The sequence below is a fragment of the Parus major genome, chromosome 1 (assembly GCF_001522545.3).
Source record: "Parus major isolate Abel chromosome 1, Parus_major1.1, whole genome shotgun sequence".
NCBI lineage: Eukaryota > Metazoa > Chordata > Aves > Passeriformes > Paridae > Parus > Parus major.
In genome coordinates this window covers 91,067,257-91,088,207 of record NC_031768.1, presented here as the reverse complement: position 1 = coordinate 91,088,207, position 20,951 = coordinate 91,067,257, and the positions used below count along the sequence as shown (strand labels likewise).

Sequence of the window (20,951 nt, the reverse complement as noted above, 5' to 3'; positions counted from 1 at the left end):
TGCTTCTGTGCTCCAAATGCCTCATACTTTGATTAAAAATGTTTTTGTCAATTAGAGATTGATTTTTGCTGTTCATTAAAGTGATGGATGTCAGTGCTGATGGAGGTGATATTTTACCCTGCGGTGGCCTGCTGTATAAATGGGTAGGAGAAACCGGAGGCTCCAGTTTGCTGAAGTGGAGTTGATGACCAGGACTGGGATAAAATAGGCCAGTCAGAGGATGGAGAAATGAGTGCCACAGTGCTCAGGGAGGAGCAGGAGAAAGCTCACATTGCAGTGTTGTAGTCAGTCCCTACCACTTTATCTTTCCAAAGGCGCTGTGGAAGCTGAAGATAGAGACAGAGATGTGGGGTGTTTTGGAGGGTTGGACGGCGGGGATGAGGACATGGATTGTATAAATGCCACAAGCTGGTAAATTTTTATATGCAGGCCATGCAAAATTTCCCCAACCCAAGCTGAGCTTCTCCTCTAGGAGCTCACACCCTGACACTGCCATAGAAAGGACATTCCCTGAGAGGAAGAAAGGGCTGTCCTTAAACTGCAGGGGATAGGTTCAAACTAAGATACAAGAAAAGTTGAGAACTTCAAATACATAACCACCCACTGCATTACAGTTTTCCCAAAATTAATCTACTTTTACCACTCACTTTTTTCAGGGCAGGGCCATACTTTACTTGTGTTGCTACCAGAGAGGGTAAGAGAGGAAATTACCAGAAGCCGCAGTATTTTCCAATGCTGTTGACATTGTGGTTTTGGCATTATTAGCCCTGGCCACGTGAAGGAGAAAAATCAGGAGTCATACACATGAAACAGTGGAGTCAGACCATCTAATAGAAGTGGCAAAGAAGACACAAATATGAAATCTTCCTGGGGCTCGTTCTCCTCAGAACTACTAGTACCTGTAGAAGAGAGTTTGGGTATCCATGATACATCCATGATACAGCCCCCTGAAAACCCAGCTGGATTTGGCAGAATTTTTCCACCTACTGCACACACATCAGTGCTTTTGCAGGCAAGGAAACAGAAAGAAATGTGCCCCTGCCCCAGAGGAGAGTCCTGATGCAGCAGGAATTCAAAGGCATAATTCAATGGCCTGACAGCAGCCCCCATATAAAATGTCCCAGTCTCTGAGAAAGTCATTTGGGACTAGCAGCTACATCAGATGTTACAGCAGCTTCACTCTTTGCTGGGGCAATAGCAGGAGGATTCAGGTGTGCACAATGTTATGATTGCATTGAATGGGGTGAATAATGCCCTTCATGGCGTGCCATCCTCCTGCCTTCAGCAGGGACATAGAGCAGCCCCATGGCAGTCACCAGTGCACAAGGAGGAGCAGAAACACAGCTCTGCAAAAATCCACCTGCTCCCTTTCACCATTGCAATATGTTATCTGTAGGTCCCCCATCTCCTTCAGGTTCCAGTTTTAGACACAAACTGTGTGTGCATATAAAAACACACGCGCACAGACACACATATATTTGTATGCTGATGAGATCGTTAAATTTATCAGCTCTCCAATTCATTTGAAGTTCGTTATGGAGCTGCAGCGCTGCTCCTTTCATCTGGAAATGGAAAGGGAACGGCCTTTACCCCTTTCTGGAAATTAAAGCGAAATGGGTACCATTTTATTTTAAGTGCCCATTAACTAAAGCGTAACTGAAACCAAGTTACAATGGGTGCCTCGGGGGAATGAACATAGGAGAGAGCACACACACACACACACACACACACACACACACACACAACCACACCAACAGCAAATGGCAGCAGGCACAAAAATCAGGGGAATAAACATCAAAGCACTTCATAGAGCAGTGATAGTTAAAAGCCTATTTTACACCCAGAAATGGCGAGAGATGCAGGCCCAAGAGCTCTTCAGTGCCTTTGAAAGACCCATTTAAGTCTTATTAAAATATTACCTGCTTTTTTTTTTTTTCCTCTCTTTTTTTTTTCTTTTTGTGCCTTTTACTAGATTTAAACTCCTAATTCATCTTCTGTAATTTTTTCTGCACTGAGTTATTGTAAGGGGGAAAAAGACTCAATACTGTTAGTAAAAGGATCTAATTGGTAACTTCTTTTCATCTCAGAAGGCCCCCCCCCCCCATTCCTTACAGGTTGGGTCATAGCAGCTTTCTTAATCTTTGGAGATTATTCTTTTGTGACTTGATGAGACTTCACTAGACTCTTAAATCTTTTCACTTCACCTCATTTAAATATTTTGGCCAATTGCTGAAGTTAATGATGATGAATAGGATTAAGATTAAAGGCTTAAAAGGGTTAGGAGGAGGAAAAAATATATTTCATTTCCAACAATGCATACAGAAGTCTCTTTTCCTCAGTTTTGCATTACCTCTCTGTCAGGGCTGTAACTTGTAGTTCTTGGCAGGTCTCTGACATGGCTGCATCTGTCTGTCTCTCTGCAACCTCTCTTTTTGGCACCAAGTTCAGTAGAAAAGATCAGGACCTTTGCACCGTCTTTGCATATGCTCACTTGTTCTTTGTGCTGTCTGCCTCGGCTTGTGCTCTGTCTGTGCTTCTCTGACTTATTCTAAACCCACGTATCTGAGTACAACCTTTCAAAGATGTCATTTAAAATAAAAAGACCACGCACATTTATATAGACAAAATTATCCTTATCATTTTGCACAGCAATTTAGAAGACAACCAGCCTGAAACTCTTGTCTATGCACAGTACAAATCTTTCCCAAAGGAAAAAAATCTTCTCCTTTATTATTCTTAAATTCCTTTCCATATACTGATTTCCTCTGTTACAAAGTTGAAAATTCATCCTCATTGTATATGAAGCCACAGAAATTGGACCAAACTGGAAATCTAGCTGCAACTAAATAAGTCGTATTTCCCCATCAGTGTTTTGCTTAAAAACATAAATATAATCTCACAGAAATTGCAATTCTAGGAAGACTTAGATCAGTTTGGACAGGCTTGAGTCCCTCTGGCTGCTGTTTCAAAATCAGTGGAGAAGAGAGCTCATCAAGTGGCTTGGGTGGGTAATATAAGGTGCCAAATGAAACTAGGCAATTCTCTGTCAAACCCAGCTTTTCCAGGTAAATTGTGAGCTGGTGGTACTGTACCTCAACAAAAATCTCTCCTCTACTAGGTCTGAAGCAGCAAGGAAAAGGTGGGTGGATGTCAGCAGCCAAAGTTCCTGGAGCAGCACCAGGAACTTGTCAATGCCATACAAGATCCCTGCTCTGACAGGGAATTCTCCATGTTTACCTGAACACCTCTTTCATCCTCAGTGTTGTAAATGTAGATATTTCCCAACACAATCTTTTTTAACAGGTGGGAGGAGACAATACATTTTCCAGGCTTCAGTGAAAAAGCTGCATGAGAGGGAACATAATTTATAATGTTAAGAATTAAAAATGGCTTACCATAGGGAATAAAGTGAGCTATGGGTCTGCTGAAGATTTCTGGCATATTGAACAAACTGTACTGAAGCTCTAACCTAAAATATTTATAATATTTACCAGAGTTCATGTTAGACTTGGTTGGGGCAGAGCAGGTCCTTTAGCAAAGAAGGAATGTGCAAGTGCGGAAGTCTGTCTGGGCTTAATAAAAGATGAGCAAGGAGGTGAATGAGAGCTGAATGGAGGGAGCTGGAAGATCATTTGGTGTTGCCTTAGGCGAGCACCAAATCCACGAGAGAAACAGTTCTGCTAAGATGAGTCCAAGGATCAAGTATGACTGATACCAAACTTGACAGGGAAAAGCTAATGGGATGTACAAGCATGGACAGGTACAAGGATTTGTCACTCCAGACTGAGGGAAATATGTGTACACTGGGCAGGCCTATTTCAGATCATCCTTGTACAGCACTCTCACCAACCCAGTGCTTTGGCCAGCATGAGTAGAAGACCTGGGGTGGAAGCCCTAGGTGTGCTCACAGCTCAGGGCAATGCAGCACTAGCAACAGAAATCTTACTTTCTGGATGACAATTCAAGTAGCCTAAGCCATTTCCTAAGTAACAGGCAATATTTCCTCCCTGCTGAAATGAGAGACTTTTTGGGAAATCCTAGACAGTGCAGGCAGTGCATAATCATTGTCCTGGCACAACAGAAAGGTGACTCTTCCAGTGGAGGTGGCTTACCTTAAACGTGTCCAGAAACGTGTTCGGTTCTTTACACTTCTTAAAGTCTCAGCAGCACCTTCTCTAACTGCAGGGTAGAAAAATCCTAGTGTGCTCAACAAATTCAAAATCAAATGTTTTGACTGACACAGTGGGCTCGAACCAGAGACTTCTAGAGATAAAAGCAGGAGGTAAGTGGTTGCTCATCAGCAGAATTTAGAGGAGTCTGACAGCTGTGCAGGATTTTGTGGATGCAGAGGCAAATTGTGAGGGAAATATGGACCAAGAGGATTTTTACTCTTTGAAACTACTTCTTGAAAGTTCTCTTCACTGCCAACCAGAGAGGTTGCTAGAAGAACATCTGTCATGGGTATGGAGATTGTGCAATGGCCCATCACAGCCACATCCATTCCCAGTGCACATTTTCCATCTTCATTTGCTGCCCTAAGCATTTGTGCAGATTGGTAGATATTACACAGACACCATATTCTGTGGCAAAGTAGACAATCTCTTTTCAAAATGCATTCAGTTTTTAAAGGCTTCATCTGGAGTAATACAAGAAAGAAAATAAAAATGAAAACCTAGTTTCCATTTTTTCTTTTTCAAGATTGAAATTTTAAAAATTTTTTAACTGCATCCAATATCAGCATTTGGAAACTGTCAACAGAATCCATGTATTATTATTTAAAATAATAAAATTAGAAACAATTTTAAAAGATAAGAAAAGCAAGGTTGAACAAAGATCTAATAGTTTTGTTTTATTTTTTTATTCCTTGTTTCTGGAAATCAAGCCTTGAAGACTATCAATTCAGTAAAAAAGGGAAAAGGACCTCAGGATATTGCTCAAGGATTCAGGACCTTCAAAAGAAAAATGTAAGGAAACATCAAAGGCAGGTGTGTGCATGCATGAGTGTGCTGCCCATGTGTCTGTGCATGCCTCTCCTTGTTCTCAGGGGCACAGAGGCAGCTTGGCCCCTTGCCTCAACTGCATAATGAGTTGCTGTTCCCTCTGAGCTCTCTTTTCTTCAGCCTTGGAAAAACCATCGTGTCATTGAGGCTGGGGCTTCAGTCGGCCACAGCTGTAAACCTGTCCAGTTTTCTGAGAGCTCTTGGGTTACTCTTGACCTGGGCTGCTGTGCTACTTTCCCTGAGCTTTTTGTTTAATTATCACATATTGATTCAGCTTTATAGCAAATAACTGTTCACAAAGAAATGTTCAAGTCACTGAAAAAAAACCAAAACACACCGATATTCCTTTACATATGAAAAAAAAATCCAGCTAAAATTCAAAACTATTTCATATCTAGAGAAACACATGAACCTCCAGAGAAAACTAAAAGGAGAGGCCAATTCCAGGACAAACAGATGGTTCTCATGCCTATCTGTGATGGGAAAGACAAATCTGCATCCCAAATATGACTGTGGCAATACAGGATCTGAGCTGTATTTCCCACACCTCCAGAAGCAAAAGCTAATGCCACAAGCTATTACCACATGCAGGTACTAGCTGCTTGATATGCAATATTCCCAAATTCTAAAATGAAAAATTTTCTAGCTGACAGTATGCTTACATAAATATGGCCTCGATTTTAATGAATTAGCATATCCCAGCTAAATTGGACTAAATTAAACTGAAAAGTCACCAGCTAATCCATGTACACCCAGGCAGTTCTTCCAACAAAAATTTCTGGTATTGCCCAGGAATTGGTAACAATGACCTAAACCCTCTTTTTAGTAACAACTAAAAAAGCCTGTCTGGGCAGAAGGTGCTGGTGGATCTGTGTCTGCCCATGGCCTTCTCCCTGAGTTATGCCTGCTTCTGACCTTTATTACTTTTGGTTGTGGTTAATGAATAGCCATTCACCAGGCAAAGCTCACTTCAGCTGAGATTATTTTGACAGCCATTAAATTCTGTGTATTTTTCACTTTCCCCTCATTTGCTACAGTGCTGTGCACACAGAATGGAGTGGCAGCTATGAATTCAGCAATCACCAAAGCTTGGCATTGATCAAGGTGAGTATTTTCATTCAAGCATTCTTAAGACTCTTGTCAGTACCCAGCTGCTTCCTCACGGGCTCCCAATGATCTCAGCCCAATTTCTTTTGAATGAGATAAAAATAGCCTTTATTGATAAAGACTACTGAAAACAAAACAGTAGTTTTTGCCTAGAGAACTGGGTCAATCCAATAGTCAGGTTTATAATATCAACATGGAGACTACTCCATGCCAGCCTGATGGAGCCATTACACATCAGAGAACACAAATGAATTGAGCAGAGAGGAAGAGAATCAAAGGCAGAAATGGACAGATGAAGCAGAAAAGCAGCCCAGCTTTAAGCCATAAGCATACAGATTTACCGAAGAACAATTAAAAAAATTTAAATTTTTTCCATTAGCTGAGACAGTCTCCCAGCCCCAATATATCTATCCCATCATAGCAGCAAGGACACTGTAAGTAGACAAGTATAAAGAATGAAGATGATGTTGAGCTCTGCATAAAGATGTAGGTGGGGGCCCACAATTAGAAATTCAGAGCTGTGCTACCATTTAGACTTGAAGTTCCAGTTGGATCATGTTAGAATAAAAGGTCAACCCCAAAGACACATCTGGCTATAGAGCCAAAGAAACCCCAAGAGCTGATATGCTGAGTCCCAACACTAAAGTCAATGTTAGGAATGCAAATAAGAAGAGTGCTCCTAAAAGGCACATTTGGAGAACGGCCAAAACAAAAGAGTCTTATTCCCTCCATCCCACCATGTCATAAATCAGTCATGCTGCTGAAAAACTGCAGTACCAGTGGGATATGGGCCCCGCTTGCGTGACAGTGGCAATGTGCAGGACACTCTCAGCTGTGCTCACATCCCTCCTTGCAGACCCAGAGTTTTAAAGGACAAAAATGATCACTAGCAGAAGTGGAAAGAATTTCACAGAAGTCAGTGTGGTGACACTCTCTGCACCCGTTATGAAGTTTCCCCGAGAACAGGATATTTGAGACTAATTTTGCTGTAGTTCATGGGATGAATATTGTCTCTTTCTTCTGTGTCGAAATTGTCTGGAAATGGTGGGTAGCTAGTTCAGTTTTATGAGCTCCTAAAACTATTATTTGAATAATAATTGGCCTGAAGTTCATCTGTTGAAGGAAGTTCAATATTCAGTATTCAGCTCAGGGCAACAGCACATTGGATCTGGAAGAGGAGGGCTTGGGAGGAATGACTCCCTCCAGAGTCACGGCCACACCACATGTGGCAAACCAAGTTTAAAATAGCTGCAGAGAGAGAGGAGATCTGTCATTTGGAAATTACTTGTACGCTGTTTGAAGCAGCAGTTAGCTGTGCAGCAAACAGACTCTGCAAATAGAATTGCTGTGTGCAACACAACCTGGGACTAATGTAACCTCCTGTTTCCGATTACCGGGACAAGCTCTGAAGCCTGCCATCCACAAAAACTAATACCAAGGACTAGGGAATGGGGAAAGTTTTATGGAACACAGGGCAACAGAAGCCAGTTTGCATGATTAAAATTAAATCTCCAAAAGGAATTGATTGTCTCTCCTTGATACAGAGAGCTAACTCTAATAAGATCTTTCATCATAAGGAGGCCTCCGCAAGGCTGGAATTGGAGGAGAAAGTAATGCTGTGAATTTCTAACCATGAGAGTGTGAATTTAAATAAAAGTGGATATGCGTTTGCCTAGCTCTTGGGCAGTGACCAAAAAGAAGGGAAAATGAAATCTCCACTGATAATACAGCTTATTGAAATCGTTCCACACGGTAAGTTAAGCCAGACAAAAACAATGCTGAGGTGCAATGAGTCTGTTTTTCTTTGATTTCTTTCTAAATTAGCCATTTGGTTCTATTAGAAGAGGAAATTTCAGCCTATGCTGGACAAATTTGCTCCTTGAGAATTGAGACAGGATCTCAGTTCAGCCAAGTATATATTCCTTCAAAGTAGATATTCTTTTAAAATGGTAGGACTGGCTAAAGGAGTCAGCTATGGCACAAAACTCCATTTCCTGTTCCATAGGGAAGTCACTCTATCTCTCTTCCCCACAGACATAACAGTATTTCCTTGCACTTTAATTCTTATAACTCTCCCAAGGCTTGCAGCACTGGACTTGGTCTCTCTGGGTAGGCAGGATATTGGCAGCTCAGTCCACTGACAGCGAGGTGAATACCCTTAGGAGGTGGTGTTTTGCTGCTGGTTCTGCCTTTTACATTTGCAGCAATAAGAGCAGCTCTGCAAAGCTGGCCTTCCCTGGCCTTTTCTCACAAGTTGCTGCTCTGAAAGGTTTTGCTTTGGGCCAAACAAAATAATTTGTGTCAAGTGAAATGATGTTTTCCATCTTTTTCTTTTTCTCCTCCTATATGAAAAAGAAGAGCAACTGAACAAGAGGCAAACCAACCAACACAAAGAGGATTTGGTTCAACACATACCAGTTTTTCTGTCTCCAAATGTTTTGTTTCAGAAGCCAAAGAGAGCAATATTTGCACATCTTTAACCCCAACCAGAAGAGTTCATTACGGAACTGGTGGCAGTCTGCGCACTGTATAGGCGTTAACTTAAACTACACACATTTTAATTTGAGCAATTATGTTCTCTGGGCCTAATTCCCACTAGTTTAATTTGGATATTTTCTGTCATCACTTGTTGTACCCAACAGTTGTAAAATGTAACCATGCACTATTAAACAGCTGCTGCCTTCCACAGGTGGCTGCCTTTCAGAATGAGGTGAGGATGTCTCCACTATTGCACAGAGGAGTTGTGAGGTTTAATTCATTCATGTTTGTGAACAGCTCTGAAAGCCTCATTTAAAACCTGCTGTATTCTTTGCAGGCTGCATTTCCCAAAGGACAAGAGTGTAAAGTAAAAATGGCAGCTTCCACAGACAGACACTGGACACATCTACATCTAGACTGATTCTAAAAAAACCAAACTCCCCTGCATTGCACTGGAAAGCCCTGCTATACTGCATATTGTGCACATGCATTTTCAATATCTACTATGCATCCTATACATGTATTTCAATAGAAACATACATCACATTGCAATAAATTCAGTATTAAATCCAATAGTCTTGACCCATGTGCATTCTCAGCTTCACTACTGCTATTAGCACAAGAAAAAATGCAGTACTGGACACCCAAGAAGATTTTATGTACAGTTAATATGAAATAAAGTTATGTGAGGAATTCTTTCAGGTCTTGGGCATGTCTTCTGCTTCTGCATTGTTCAATATCACTACAACAATGAACAAATTCTATGCATACAGTGACACTTAATTGATATAACTGCGGTATTGAATCAACAGCCTATATCCTGACTGGGATTTACTGCTGTGTTAGAAGCTGAGCAGACATGAATACTTTTTCTACTGGGTCAAACCATTCAACCATGTCAATTGGATCAAATATTTTGCCCCCTTGCTTGCAAGTGTACAGCAGGGAAGATCTGGTTCCACTGGAGCTTCACTCACAAGCCAGAGCTACTGGGTACCAAGTCATTTCAGCACTCACATCCGTCTTCCTTCATATGCCATGTGAGACAATAAGCAATTTTATCCTACTCTTCCTCTGTGACGTGACTGAAGGATGGTAAGGACAAGCCTTGGGATCTTGGGATGGAGGGAAGAAGGCAGGGAGGGAGAGGAAGTCAGAGAGGGAGAACGGGAAGCATGGAGAGGCAGACAGGTCTCCATTACTTATTTTTGGATCTTGATAACAGACCTTTTGCAGAAAGGGCACCTTGTATCTCCACAATATAGTAACTGATCTCAACCTTTCTTACAAAGGTCCTCTCAGGAAGCTTCAAAGAGCATGAGCCATTTACAGGAGAGCTAGTTTCCAGGGAACTATAATAAATGGTGATCCATTGCCACCATCCAGGGTAGTTCCCTTTTAGTCTGGATAGCATTTTCTAGCTACAAAGGTACATTAAAGCCCAACCATGCATCACAGTCTGTCTGCTTGTGCCCCCCAGGCACGCAGAACTGAACTTGTGCCCCAGCTATCAATTCCAGCTGAGCTTGCCAGGCTGTTTTCAACCACTTGCATTAACACTTCATGTTACATTCCTGCTCTTTTGCCCCTGTTCACATGCAGAAAAATCTAGATGGTCCATTCAGGATCTTGCAACTCAGGTGCCAGACAACACTCACACTTGCCTTTTTTTCCTGTCCCAGGGAAGAAATGTAGCTATTTCACAGTTAGACTGGGCAACAAAAAAAAATTAATTAGTTGCGGACTTTGCATAAAACCAGCAGAGAAGTATGTCATACTATCCAGAAAGGGAAAATTTTATGAAGTTTAGGGGGTCTTTGTGCTGCACAGGAAGGAGACACACTGAGAAAAACAAGAGAAAAGTGGGAAGGGAGTCCAGGTGGGAGAAATGGAGAGCAGCTCGTTTAGGTGTTCCCTGCAGACAAAGTGGCAGGCAAAAGAAAAAGCAGAAGGAAGAGCAAAAGAGAAGGTAAGAGGAAGAGAAAAGGCGACTGAAAAAATCAAGAGAGACATGGACAGTAGACAGGTACAGAAAGAGATCAGAACTGGGAGCAGGATGGAAAGAGCTGAAGACCAGAAAGGGTGTTTCCATTTGTATTTTCATCTGATCCAAAAATGTGCTCACATATGAAAAAAAAAAAAAAATAAAATTACCAGCTTAGAGAAAGAACAGCTCAGACAGCAAGGAAAGTGGTTTTGACAGAACAGCCAACTTAGGAAAGAGCTGTCTGCATAAGTGATCAGCTCAAACCACGCTGACAACTTGCACGGTCTAACCTTCCCTCTGATCCAGACTCTCTGGTCTTGGCTTCACTGACTGAAGTAACTGGGTCACTACCATGCCACGAGGGTGGTTATTCTGATTTCTCAAACTCACAATGTCATTATGGGGCTACTCCAGCCCTCTCAGTGCAAACACAAGACTTTCTAACCTGCTTGGCATGGCACTTTCCTTGATGGACATGGTCCAGGTTTCTTTCAAGTTTTTTTTTTTTAACTTTAATAGTTTTACCCTTGAAGGAACAGAGAAGAGAAGGTGGTCTTAAATTGACAGAAGGGAGTCAATAAGCCTCCTTTCATTAGGTAATGACTCTGCCTGCACTGTACTCAGATTTAACAGTAAGCCCCTTCCATAAAGTCAAATAGTTTGGTTTGGCTCTATGTGTGTGTACGTTAAGGAAAGAAATAGATCAAATTCAAGAAAGTGCTGAACACTCCTGCCCTTTGCTTTGTTGGTTATTTTTCCTCCCTGGCAACTGGCCTCCCTCCGAGAATGCTGGCTTGCGGATGAAATGAAATACAATACAACTGTATTTTGTATAGCATCTCTCAAGTAAACAGGATCACAATTGCTCTGCGGGCTAAGTGATAAAAAACAGCACAGAGAGAAGGAAATTAAGAGACAGAAATGATGGAAGAAAAACAGCTGCTTCCACAGGAAGGAAGCACAGGTCCATGGCTAAGGCTCTGGGTTGGGAAATGGCAGGCACAGGCTTAGTTCTTAGAGCTGCCAGACTTCACGCTTTGACCTTGAAGAACCTCCTTGACCTTATCAGGGCTCAGTTTCCAGTGCAAGACTTTTGCTTGTTAACTCTTCCCTGCCTTGGGAAGTCAGAGATTACTGCATTAAAGCCCATGGGGTGCTCTGACAGTACCCAGGCAAGGACTTACGTGGCTGGGTGGGTAGAAGTGTGCTAGAAGGTAGTGGCACACAGTGTGATTTGAATCTTTGAACCCAGTGAGATGGGAGGAGGTGGCAGCCATTCTACCCCTTAAAAGCAGTTTCACTCTAGGGAAAGATATTAAAGAACGGAGTAGCTGCCAGTGACAGAACTGTCTGAGCATGTTAAATTTGGGTAGCATGTGGTACAGTGGTCATTTATAACCATGACGCTAACAGTACAAAACATATTGCTTATCACTATCAGAGGGTTGGGAAGGATGGCTAGAAAAATGCCTTGCAATCTGCTGCTGAGCAGCTCAAATACGGAAAAGCATGAGAAGTGATGACCCAAATGGCTAATGAACGTGTTTCATTACATGTTGACTGTGAACAGCAGGCTGACATAATACTTTTCAAAATAAGACATGATTTTGAAAGGACTTTTTTTTTTTTTTTGAGCAACCTACTTGTCTGTTTCAGTGAACAGGGGTCTGGTGTGCTCTTCAGGCTGGCTGTGGAGAGAAGAAGCTGAGGTATACCCCACAAATACTGATTTCTTGAGATCCATCCATTTCCCTCTGTATTCAATACCCTTCACAAGTTCAGTCTCCTGTTCTGCTTTGAGGTGAGTAACTAAAAATGTATGGGCAGAAATAGTGAAGGCACAAGCAGGTGTTGGCTGGGACATGTCCTTTTCAAAGGACAGATGGGGGAAAACCTAGATATTAGGATATTAGGACATCTATATAGGACTTGAGTAGCTCTCCTCCTTAATTTTCCTTCTATTTCCATGTCCATTATCCTTTTCCCATCCAGTTTGTTCAGAGCAGAGCCATGAATTAGAGTGGTTAGATGCTGAGAGAGGGCCTTGCAGAGAGCAAAGGGGAAGCTGCTGGTCCAGGTTGCTGCTGTCCCGGGAAGCAATGGGCCAGGGGTTGAGCCACCCAGAGCCTCCAGCTGCAGGGAGGGCTGGCTCCCTGCTTTCCTGCCACATCCTTCCCTGCCCATCAGCCACAGGACTCATATAACATACACAATGCTGGGAGGGACCTCTCCCTGCTTTCCTGCCACATCCTTCCCTGCCCATCAGCCACAGGACTCATATAACATACACAGTGCTGAGTGGGACCTGACCCCAAATAGCACAGAGGGGGCTCCAAGGCACGGGACTGCTGACAGTGCACACCTCCAGAGGACCTTGCTCTCCACCCCTGCCTACCTGCACTGTGGCAAGGCCCTGGAAGAGTCACAGGACCAGGCTGATAGGACACCTCACATAGGATACCTTTCCTCCTGTCCTCCCCAAGGCCCCAAGTCAGACCCAACTCACGAAGCAGGAGCACTGCTTTCCTCAGCTTCCAGAAGTAGCATGCATGAAGTCAGACACAACTCATGTGCATCTCCATAGCAACGAGATCAGGCCCAGTGTGGAAAATGAGGGGCAACAGGAAAAAATACAGGAGAGGGCTCTGCAAACAAGGGATACTTGCTTCTGCCTTGGCTGGTATCACGCAGCATAAACCAAGAGGAGCAGGTAGGAGTGACATCCACTTTTGTCACTGTTGGGGTGGAGAAAGGCCTGCATATTGAGCAATGTCTCCCCACCAGACATTAGAGTTTGTATTATTTAATTGCAAAACCACACTGGTCTGAGAGCCCAAATCACAGCTGCAGTGAGGTCATAATCTTTACACTGGTATTTAAACCTTTGCCCTGGCTGCAACAGAGTCTGAGATCCATCACCCTGGGACCCTTCTCTACCCCATACCCATTTTTCAGAATGTGGTGGGAAATTCAGAGTTCCTGCTGTGCCTGAGAAGTAGCTTCCATTGTCTTCTCTTCAAGTGTCCCAAAAGTGGCTAGGTAGCAAAAATCATTAGAAAGCCAAAATACTGACACTTTGAGGAAAACCGTCTTTCAGGGATGTGGGTACTATTAGGACCAGATCACAGATCTTGTTCTAGTAGTACACATGACCCTGATTTTCAGGCTGACTCCTTCTGACCAAGGCTCTACAGAAATGATTAAGAAACTGCTACCTAAGTTGCTAAGGGGAAGGAGGTTCTTTATATGACAGCAGAAAGTTTTGGCATTGAGGGGAGCTCAAGTCTGATATAGCCCCTCCAGGTGACTGTAAATTATTTTTTTATGCATCTTTCACTACTTTACTTAGTGAACACAGTCAAATATTGTGGCCATCCTGCCTTCTTCCCTACCACCCTCCAGATGGGGCCATCTGTACAGTTTGCACCCTGGAAGAACCATGTCTTAGCAGATGATGTCTTTCTCCATGGTCTGGCTTTGAAATTCAGCATTTCAGCCTCTGTCAGCAACATCTGGACTTCATCCCTCCTTGGCTGTGCTCATGCCACTGCTTCTTGCAGTAATGCAATCAGAGTTAAGCTTTTTTCCAGATTCCCCGCTTAACCTCAGGCAGACCTGTGCAGCTTTAAGTAGCATATTACAGTAATGAGGGACCATGATTATTTCTAAGAATATGCCCTCCTTCCCATTAGTAACCCACCATGACAAGCAGCTCTATCTTCTCTGCTGCCACCAGTCACTAGCAGGCCACTGAGGCCGCAAAGCAGGACAGAGCAGCCTGTCATAAAGAAAAAGTGAGAGGAGAGTATAAACTGGGAGAGAGGGTGGGGGAAGGAATAAGCATTGACAGTCAAAATGTGAAAAAGATGAAATGCAATTTTTCTTCAAATGCCTGGAGACAAGACAGATCTCCTGGCTTCCTTCCCCTCCCTTGCCCTCCTGCCTGAAAAGAGAAGAGGTAGTTAACATAGGAAAACCCCTCAAATAAGCCCTGACAGCCACATATTCAGAAACTGATGGCATTTCCCTAAACACTGTTTGTAAAATGGTAATTATCCAGCAGGCAGTGACAGCTGGCACTTAGCACTGAGAGAGAACATGAGCGGACAAGAAGAAAGGGATCCTGCTGTAACTGAACAAAGGGTAAAGAAATATATAAAACATAATCAGAAAAATACAAAAATTGCTGGCTGTGCTAATAGGTCACCTCAGCTTCTTGGTTCATCTTGAAATGACTGAATTTGAATGTAAATTCAGACTGACATCCTTCAAATCATTCCACTGGCAACAGCACCTCTGAGGGGAGCAGCAGCAGCAAACCCAAGGGGTTGAGCACAGGGGTACAAAACTGGTGGCCAGCTTTGTCACCAAGTGTCTGGTGCACCCGTTTTCCAACTTGTGTCACAAGATCAGCTGTTGGGAATGAAAGTTTCTGGGTAAACATTTTCTCCCTACTTCAGACCAACTCAGCCATGCCACAACATGGCAAAATGGAATCCTTCACTGGAAATATCTAGACTGGACAAAGCACCAGGCAGTGTGCTTGAGTTGGACAGGGACATGTCTAGGCAGATCTCCTTTGCTGTTAAACAAAAAAAACACTTCCAGGATACTTTTTTAGTGCAATGGAGGAGCCTGTCAGCTCAGATATCAGGTCTGACGTATCTCATGTATGTGCTTGCGTAGGGCTCTCCTTTCTTTGCCTTGATTCTTTGTTTACAAAATGGATTATGTGTTGTTGTTGCTATGCCATATGTTCAAACCAAGGCCTTTTTCCAATTATGTCCTACCCAAAATTTATGAGGCCAGGGTCCTGGACTGGACTTGAGCCCTTAAACATGATCAATAATACACATGAAGATATCTTCCCCCATATGAGAGTCACACTATCATAACAGTCACAGAGAATAACTGAAGAAGAATGAAAATAAACTCATTAATGAGCAGGGTAGAATCTTGGAGATGGGGGTTTCCAAACTCACATTCTGAGGCTGTTATATTTGCTTTCTCACTACTTTAATTAGGATGTTACTTCCCTCCAGCCTGCAGTTGAGAATGCTCTGACCCCTCCAGAAGGCTTCATGACTTACTTTTGCCCAGATCCTACCTGGAAATGTTCCTACCAGGGTCCAGCAGCATTTACCTTTGATCACAACCCATGACAGGCCCCTGAATTGCTGAGTGAGCAATGGGTTGGCAGTCCTAACAAATGATGCTCAGGTGAATGTGGTCACACAAGGACACGTGATGGAGTACTGGAATACAGGATGGAGCTCTGCCTCTCCACCAGGAATCATCCTGGAACATAGATGGTTCATGATTCTCACAGAAATGGCACCCAAATTTCGTGTCATCCCTTGCCATTTTACTTTGTCATTACTTCTCCTTTACCAAAAGGCACTACCCTTGAGAAAGTTATAATTGTCCTAATTGACCCATACAATTTTAGGACCTGAGGGCAAAAGCTTCTGAATTTCTGCTAAGCACACCTTCTTCCTCTACCCTGTCTCAATTCTCTTTTACTAGGTGTTGCTATTACTTGGTCCATCACAGCAAATGACCTCTAAGCTTCTTTTTATGCCATGTTCTCCTTGGTGCCAGGTTTGTATGTTAATAATTTTCTCAGCACACATGCACATTTAAAATAAGATAGATTTTCTCTGCTGCAGACAGATACACCTCTTCACAGTAATTCATTATGCTACTATCTCCAAAGCTGTTTCTTTGAGAAATATATGTAGAGACTTGTATTAACAGTGTAGAGTTTTCATGATGATAACTGATGATTTGTTTGACTAGGTCTCTTACATATCAATCTAACTATTTTGTAGTTTGCCTGTGATTTATTTTTGACTGTCTTAATAAAGTTCCAATATTACTTTCAGTAATCAATCTGCTTTCTCTAAACTACTGTTAAATTCTTTTTTGAATTGAGCAAGAATTTGAGTAAGGAATTTATCCCATAAAACTACTGATCTGAAAGTTATCAATATATTTCTAAATGTCCAAGTACAAGTAAATTGAAAAGTGAGATTTTTACCATCAGTTGACATTTAAATATATGCATGTTTTCAAGTACAAAGTAATTACTTTAAGCAGTAATAGAGCATTTCTCATAAGATATATTAAAGAAACACCAACAATGAAATTGCTAATGTTGCAATTTAATTATAAACCCTTCTATATGCCAGCACATCTTCACTATTATTATTGTTGCCAGTCTTGATCTGTAGCATGCTGTCTGACGCAATTTACTATGCTTTTTTTTTTTGTGCAAATTGCTTTCATAGCTTCTGTTTATCTGCCATATATGGGAAAGCATGGATGCACAAAAGATGATACATAACAGTGATTAAGGTTGAAAAAAAGAAAATATGAGAGCAACACTGTGTTCTCTGAAAACCTCTATGGAGCCACACACTGAAAGGGTAGAATACATACCTGCAGGAGACCAGCAGCAAGAGCAATAGTTCAGCTGTAATTTTGGAAAGCAATTTTAGTGTAGCCATTATAAGGCAGGTCCAAATGATTTTGGAGTAAACATGAATATTCATTATCAATGTTAATGCATTTACCACAGACTCCTTTGTTTCCATGCAAGGTTTCACATACAATCTAGCTTGGCTATGCCCTGACTTAAGCACACTGAAATTTAACAGTTTCTTAATACAACATTTAGCTTCACTGTTATTAAAGATTAGAAAGGAAGAGCTTAGATCACCTAGGACTTCTCCCTGAGGGAAGCACTGAGACATTTCATCCATAAATTCCCCCTTTCTGACTCAAAAACTTATGAGTGAAGCAAAGAAAATGTTTTAGAAAGACATCGATGATGATTTGAAAACTGCAAGTGATGTAGAGCTAAGCACATCCTTGGGTAATCTAATTTATTTTATGAAATGAATATGAGCAATAAAGAGATTCCTGTACACACATGTGCACACACTCATACACCCAAAATAAAAGCACCTTAATGATCCTCTCTGTCACAGTAACAGCTAGTACCAGTCACTGGCTTTGGTGACTGTCCCTGTCCAAGCATATTCACTGCTGATGGAGGAAACCTTTCCTGGTTTTGCCCTCTAAAACACACCTGGCACTCAGCACAAGCACTTAACCCGTATTAATTTCATAAAGCACTCCTAATGCTGCTGCAAGTTCAGGAAGATGCAGCACATCACCATCACCAAGGTTGCTGTCAGTGTCTGTGAGTTATTTCTGTTGTTGCTGTCAGATGGCCGTGATGCCTTGTTCAGCTCTTATGTGGGACTTGCAGAGAAGTGAGTGCAAGGTAAGTCACAAGGAGAGGTGCAGACCAACTCAAGCTTGTCCTGTGCACAGCTCTAGACTATCAGATGTGAAGCAGATCTGTCACCCACACAGCAGAGTTGATGCTCCACATCTTGTCAGGCATCATATACCCATGGGACCAGTGTACGTCCAAAATATGGACCTCTTTCAAACCCAAACTGGGTGATTCCACACAGTTCTATTACAGACAGGAAAATCCTCCTCCTGCCTGCCCTTCTCCACCCACAGCTCTCACCAGAGGACAGGCAGGAGGAGAAAAGTGCAGTAAGCATGAAGAAGGGCACGTGTGCACATGCTCAGGCACAGGTGCACGCAAGTGTATATGAAATGAAGACAAAAAGAGGCAAGAGAGCACACTGAAAAGGATCAGCAATTGGGAAGTAAATATGGATATGTAAGAGAAATGGATCAAGAGGGAGTAAATTGGCAAGAAAGAGAGAGAAAGCATTTGGAGGACTGACAGTACAGACTAGGAGACGTCCAAGCTCCAGGTACACATGGGAACATTAGGAATTGAGCACAAACACACACAAGCACAGCCCCACACACTGAAATAAGTACAACTGACAAATCACAGACTCATCTGGATGAGAAAAGACCTCTGGTGCATCATCCAGGCCATTGCTGCACATTGTGGCAGATCTGATTACACCTAAACCATCCCTGACAGATGGGTGACTCATCCCTGCCTTGAATATCTCCAGTGCTGGTGGCTCTATAGTGTGCCTTGGCAGTCTGCTCTGCCACCAAACTGTTCCTAGAGTTATAAAGATCTCCCTGATATTTTTTTACTAACTGTTCCCTGTTGTACTTCAGGACCATTATGTCTTAGGCCTGTTTGTATCAACCACTGAGAAAAATGGATCCCCATCCTCTCAGTAGCATTTCTTTATGGATTTGCAGGCAGTGATTACATCTCCCTTCACACATCTTTCCTCCTCAATGAATATATACCAGCCTCCCTAATCTTCTCATTTATGCTATACTTTCCAAACCTATCATTTTTGTCACTCTTCCTGGAGCTTCTCTCAACCCATTGTGGCTTTGGGGCTGAGTGGAGACTGCATTAATTCAGCTTCCTGCCTCTTAGCTGTGCCATGTCCAGTCACGAAAGGTTGAGGACTGGCTTTATTTTCTTTCCTGAATACCATTTTGCTTGCCTGAGTACCTCTGGCTTTATCCTCCTGAAAGATTCTGTTATGTGCAGAGAAAAGCACACACACGTGTGTGAGTGCAGACCCACACACCTATTTTATATGTTTTTTATATATTTTTATTTCATACATTATACACATTGATATAAGTTCCTTGCCTAGCAGCCGTTCCAACATTAAAAGCTGGCTTAAAAGATTAGCTGGTGATGAAGAGCACCTGAATTAGAGAATGAGGAAGATGACAATATAACATTACACACTGGAAGAAGCCCCATTTGATGGCATCCTGATGGGGGACTGAACACTGAATATTATTCAAAAAAGTGCAGACCATATCCATTTCACAGTGCTCATTTGTCTTTCAGACCCCTGCACACTGCATGCATCATTCTCCCCTCCTCCTTTAAAGCCTTCACTTACACAACTGGTTAGCCTAGCACTCAACAGGTCTGCCCCCCATTGTTAAAGTGATGTGCATGAATGGTTTCTACACAATGCAAAAATGCCTTTGGCACTATGATTTTAGTTGCAAATGGATAACCTACATGAGGAAAAAATCAAGAAAGGAAGGACTGAGTAGGTCATTTGAGATATTATGCAGCTGCCTCCAATTGCTCACTTCAGCTCCTGAAAAGCCTCTTGGGGATTGAATTAGAAGATGGACCTTTAAAAACATCTGGAGAGAATATCCACTCAAGCAGCCAAGAATGCCATAGCATTTCCTTTATGGATTTCACAGAGAGATCAAGTCCCAAGTAAAATGCATAACAAACACAACACATCAGGCCTTGGTGAAAAGACATTATGACAATAAGGTGACAATCATTTCAAAGAGTCCCTTCTTTCCATCTACAATCAGCTACTCACAAAAGCACACCATTTCTATATCTGACAGCCTGACCTGAAGGTCAGCACTGTGCACACTCTACCAAGGCACCACTTGTTTGCCCCTTCACACTTCAGAACTAGAGGGTGTGATGAACAGATAAGACTTTGGCTCTAGGGATTGTGAGACAGAAGCCAAGCTCTGAGACAGTCATCTGTAAGCAGTTATAGCTACAGCCTTATTGCCAACGACAGCAAGTTATAGATGTGTCTGTGTGGCAGAATAATGGTCAATAATATTTCTTTTCAATACCCTACAGCAAAATCGAGCCAAGCATGGTGTTTATTAAGTTTCATGGAATTTCCTGTCGGTTCTAGAATCTGTAAGGGTTTACCCAATTGCACCAGTCTTAAAAGAAAATCTGAAAAATCAGTTAAGAAATGGAGAAGCATCTCATTCCTCACAATGAAAAGAATATGAGATGTAAAATGTCACCGCTTTGATGTGCTGGCAAACTTCCTGGAATCAGTCAACCAAAGATAACTATGTTTATAAATATTTGAGATATGAAGATACTGTATATAGATTGCATTTTTATTATTATTATAAAAGTGTTTGGGCTTTTTTTACAAAAAAGCCGTAAAGAAATAGCTCTGCAGTATATTCTAAATACATACATTAGAGTGTTTTGTGCTGTGCATAGCATGTTTTAATAAGGAAGAACCTGAATTCTACTTTCTTTCTACCCCTTGATCAGAGAAAAATGACTATTCCCTTCTCAACTTCTCCCAGCAAGAAGTGCTAGAAGGCTGGTGGAACAGCACTGAAGTTTCCAGCAGCTCTGGCAGCACAGGTGAGCAGCACTATGAACATCCCTTTATCTTCGGGCTTTGTGCTGCTGACCCATAACCCTGGTATCTAAGAATCTCCCATGTAAAATCAATAGCAATAAAAAAAATTCCTTGGAGAATTCATGGAGTCCCTCAGATGATATAGCCAGGACTGAGCGGGAGAAATAGCTGAGGATGACTAAAGCTTGTTTCTGTTGCTTCTGACTGGTTTTATTCAGGCTCAGGACTTGCTGCTCC

General features: G+C 42.2%; 1 protein-coding gene and 1 long non-coding RNA gene across 3 annotated transcripts in view; one reads left to right on the top strand and one right to left on the bottom strand.

Moving 5' to 3' along the window:
- The window catches only part of LSAMP (limbic system associated membrane protein), a 979,827-nt gene that overhangs the window by 726,383 nt on the left and 232,493 nt on the right, over positions 1 to 20,951 (bottom strand). The window lies entirely within an intron of this gene.
- LOC107208303 lies at positions 6,006 to 20,833 on the top strand. The gene is made up of 4 exons (XR_001523152.2): positions 6,006 to 6,104; positions 12,229 to 12,373; positions 16,099 to 16,173; positions 20,621 to 20,833. It is a non-coding gene; the product is annotated as an uncharacterized LOC107208303 (long non-coding RNA).